The following is a 5,034-nucleotide window of genomic DNA, read 5'->3' as shown; positions in this document are numbered from 1 at the left end:
TCTCTCTCTCTCTCTCTCTCTCTCTCTCTCTCTCTCTTTCTCTTTCCCTCTCTCTCTCCTTCTCCCCTGCCCTCCTTTGGGTGTGGCTCTTAATTGCCTACTGCTTTGATTGGAATCTAATTGTTTGATGCAGACACACCTTGTCTCATCAACTAGATTATCGTAAGTAGTAGTAGAAATCATTGTGCTACTATTGTCCTACTCCAACGTATCATTATTTCCTAGAAGTGATCTCCAGTTTTCAAACTCTGCCATTGCAGGAGAAATTTTATCAGAACTTATCCAACTAGAAAGATTGCAAGTAAAGGCTTGTGGTCTTTTGTGAGGATGAATCTAGCTAAATTTAGAGATGCTCATTATAATAGGAATGATTTTGGCCACAATAGCTCATTAAACCGTCTACTAAGGCATGGTGGTTGAGATCAGTATTGGGGAAGGAAGCATCCACAAGGATGAAATTATAGATCCTTGAAGGATTGAAACATAATATTCAATTATAATACTTGACTTCCATAAACTTCAAATTTAAATCATTATCTTTTCCCCTCAAAATGCTTCACCTAAGTCTAAAACCCTGGGGCTATCTTTGACTTTTTTTCTCTCCCTCATCTCTCACATCAAATAATTTACCAAGTCTTGCAAATTCTGTCCCTGCAAAATCTCTTGGAGTTTTTCCTATGCCTTATTATCACTACCACTGCCTTTGTTTCAGGTCTTTATTACCACCCACCTAAACTTTTTCAATGATCTCCCATCTCTAATTTCTTTTGCTTCCAATCCATGTTATTTATCACTTAAAGAATTATTTCATGCAGAGCAGCTAGGTGGCACACTGGATAGAGCACTGGCCCTGGAGTCAGGAGGACATGAGTTCAAATCTGGCCTCAAATACATATTTCCTAGCTGTGTGACTCTGGGCAAGTCACTTAACCCCAATTGCCTCACTTAAAAAAAAAACAACAAATCAACAAACAGAATTGTTTCATGTGTATAAATTCTCTGTGAATAGTGAAGGCCTCATTTGTATATGGTACATTAATTTCAAACCCCAAGACATTGCAAAGCCTTTTGGAATATATGGGCCTTTCCATATACACAGAATAAACCAAATGGATGAAGATGTACATTTCATCCCATTTCAATATTCATTTTGATGGCTATCCTATAGTTCAACGGATGTATATTTGAGACACCTAGTACAGATGGGCGATGAACTGGGCCCAGATTTGAAAATGAGAAAAGTGGGACCAATTGCTTTCAAGAAATGTAAAACTCAGTTACTAACCCTCAAGCTTCTCAGGAATACAAAAGCCTATCTACTCAATATTAACAATTTAATGGTGTTGTTATGAAGTATTAAGATATGGAACATCTTTTAAGAACTAAAGATAAGTATCACCCAGATGGGTACATGGTTGATGGGAGTAGGCTGCTACACATAAATAGTGAAGATCTCTGAAGAAGAAAAGGAGTAAAAGACATTGCTAGGAATTGTATAATAGGAAGAGATGGGCTAGCCACATGGCAATTGTGAGGGATGGTCAGTCACAGTCCTGTATTGGTACTCTCCTGATGTTAGGAGAAAGTGAGGAAGACTTTAAAAATGTTGGGTCAACCTGCTATGGTGATTTATGTTAGAAGATAGATACAACTTTGACAGGAATGGTTGGGTTATGATCTACTTTGTTGAAGGGAAATCCTTAATATATAAGACTGCAAATTCATTTACTTATTAAAGTATGTTTAGGTATGATCAAATCAATCCTTTAAAAAAAAACAATGAAACAACTTCCATGACTCCTTATTCCCTCCTAAGTAAGGCTCAACCTCCTTTTCCTGACCTCCACAACCTAACAACATCCTACATTTTTAAGCCTATATCCAATTTCTTCCCACACTGACTTAATAAACCAGTCAAACTAGACTATTTGGATCTCAAATGTGCCCTTCAGTTATCAACCAATAATTCTTTATTAAGTACCTAGTATGTGCTAAACACTGGAAATACAAAGATAAAAAAAATGAAATACTTCCTGAAATGACTTACATTTATCTGGGGAGGCATCATATATGCACATGCATACATTACAAATATAAAACACACACACACACACACACACACATATATAGATAGATAGATAGGTACATACATACATACATACATACACACAATATAAGTACAAGGCATATTTTCTTAGGGCAAGGACACTAGAAGCTAGTGGGTGCAGGCAAATTTTCTTGCAGAAGATAATGCTCAAAAAGAGTTTTGAGGGAAATAAGGGATTCTACGAAGCAATGGTGAGGTATGAGAACGTTACAGGACTCGGTATAGCCAGAGAAAAAGCACAAAGATAGAAAAAGGAGTGTTATGTGTGAGGAAAGTAAAAGATTAGTTTGGCTTGAATGTTGAGCATGTGAAGGGAAGTAATGTATTCTAAGTTTGGTTAGGAGCCAAATTGTGAAGATATTCAAAAGACAAAAAAGAAGAGCTTAAATATTTGATCCTAGAAGTAACAGAAGTCACTAGAGTTTATTAAGTAGGGGAGTAACATGGTTGGATCTTTATTTGAGTGAAATAAGTTTAGCAGCTCTGGGCAGGACTGATTAGAGAGGGAAGAGACCTAAGTTAGTAAGTTATTGCAGTAGTATGGGTAAGAGGTGATAAGGATCTGAACTAGGGTGATGAGAGGAGGGAAATATGACAGATTTTTCAGAGAAAGCAAGGACAAGATTTAGCAAATGATTGGTTAGGAGAGTGAGGAGTCAAGGACAATGCTAAGATTGTGAACCTGGATGACAGGAAAGATTGTGGTTACCTATACAGAAAAAGAGAAATGTTGAGCTGAGGTGAGTCTTGGTATTCAGGTATTCAGTCTAAAATATCCAATAGGTAGTAGAAGATACATGATTAAAGTTCAAGGAAGAGACTCAACCTACATGTATCAATTTGGTAGTCATGAGCATAGATATGATAATTAAAACTATAGGAATTAGTGATATCATGTAGTGATAGTGTAGAGAGAGAAGTGGTTTTTGTTCATGCTGTTTCTTAGGCCTAAAATGACCTTCTTCAGTTAATCTTCACCTATTGAATGACTTTTATCTATTGACAGTAGGACCTTTACCATAGGACCTTTACTTATTGAAGTCCTATCTATCCTTTAAAATCCAGGTCAAAAAATTCTTTTTTTTTGTAACAACCCTCTTCTGCACTTTCTTTTGTAACATTCTAACTTTCTAATGTAATATGTTGCCATTGTTGGTGCAAAACATCAATGGGTCTGACTGTAACCTCCGTGAGGACAGGGACTTGCTTTTATCTACATTTTGTCTTCAATGTCTAGCTTAGTGCTCTATACAATAGGAGTTAACAAATCAATGATCATTGTTTCTTGTCTCCATGGTTGATGCAGAAAAAGAGGAAAAGGAAAAATACAGTTAAATGTATTTGGGACCCAATTCTGCTTTCTTTCCTTTGCAGTCTTGGAAACAACAACTTTGCAGATACAAGCTAGCCTACTTCTCTAAAGTGGATTTGGATATAGTATAACAACTTTCAAAGGGAAAGAAAAATAATTAGTCAACAATGGCTTCCATGTTAGGAGAAAAGTCTGTGAAGGCAGAAAAGGATGGTCTATGTTAACAGAAAAGAAGATGCAGTTTCTACTAGGCCAACATTATGAATTATTGATTCTGTGTTCAGAACTTCTAGTCAGAGGATCCTTTATGACAAATTACCCAGCACTCCCCGACTTGGGGGAGATAGTTTTTTTTTTTTTTAATAATAATAATGGTAATAAAAAGAGCTCTAGCCCTATTTGTTGCCCAAGGCATGTTCCTATTTGGTTCCATCCATTTCAGATATTTGCAGCTCAGTTTTAATAATTTATTTAGTTGAACTAAAATATGGGGAAGGTAAAGAGCTACACAAAACAAACAAACAAAACTTTTGCTTATATGATTTGTAACTAGTACTTTAACTGTATGACCAGAGGTAGAATCTCTTTCCTATTTCTCCTCTATTTTGACTTCTTGGCATAATTTTTTTTATAGAATCATAGAGTTTTCAGTAGATGCATAGGTCATCTCTTCCAACCTCTTTCTCAGTGCAGGAATATCTGACAGATAGCCACTAGGGTAACTTTGTATACATTGCTTCTGAATCTCCTGCATGTGAGAATCCAGTTAGTAGTTCTCAAGTGACCTGGGAATGAAAAAGACTCCCCAAGAGCCTAATTTATTTCCAGGGAATGCAATAGGCCCTGGAGAGGAAAGAGTCAGGTTGCTTCTTATTTACCATATTTTAGTGTTTTCCCAATAATTCCCATTTTTTACACAGAAGAGAACTTGGGGAGACTGTCAACTGCTATAAATTGTATGCTAATTAAACTCTGGAGTTAAACAATTTGTTAGAATACATAAAATTATGCTTATTCTTATGCATGTATGTATATAAAGACATACATAACATATATACATATACATATATGTTGGAAATTGAGATAGAAACAAATAGATCATCTATATTGAAGTGAAAGATTAAAGAGCACAACTTGTGAATTGTGGGGTGAGATCACTGAAAGCTATATTAATTATATTAATATTTAGAAAAAGATGATTATAGACTGAAATTAATTCAATTCAGCAAATATTTATTAGGTAACTACTATGTATGAAGCCATGTGTTATTATGGATGTAGATACAAAAATCAATAATGATAATAACATAAATGATTCATATGGTGTTTTAAAGTTTGTAAAGTGCTTTAGACATTATCACATTGGACAATATGAAGTCTTTATTTCTGAGGAATCTATCATTTAATGGGGAGATATTACAATGAAAATTTGAAAGAAAATAAACTTTAGTTTCATTTCATTTAACATTTATTAAGTGCAAAGCACCATTTATGAAAGTACTATGATAGTTCACAGGATGTAGGAATCATTTCTAGTTGTACTTGATTCATAGGAATGCCTTCTTAGAGGGTTTGAATATTGCTTATACCCAGGAAGTCACAGAAAAGGAATTTG

Source organism: Vombatus ursinus, unplaced genomic scaffold, assembly GCF_900497805.2.
Source record: "Vombatus ursinus unplaced genomic scaffold, bare-nosed wombat genome assembly UNPS02010548.1, whole genome shotgun sequence".
Taxonomy (NCBI): Eukaryota; Metazoa; Chordata; class Mammalia; order Diprotodontia; family Vombatidae; genus Vombatus; species Vombatus ursinus.
The sequence above is the reverse complement of the archived record's forward strand: the minus strand, read 5'-3'. Positions refer to the sequence as shown.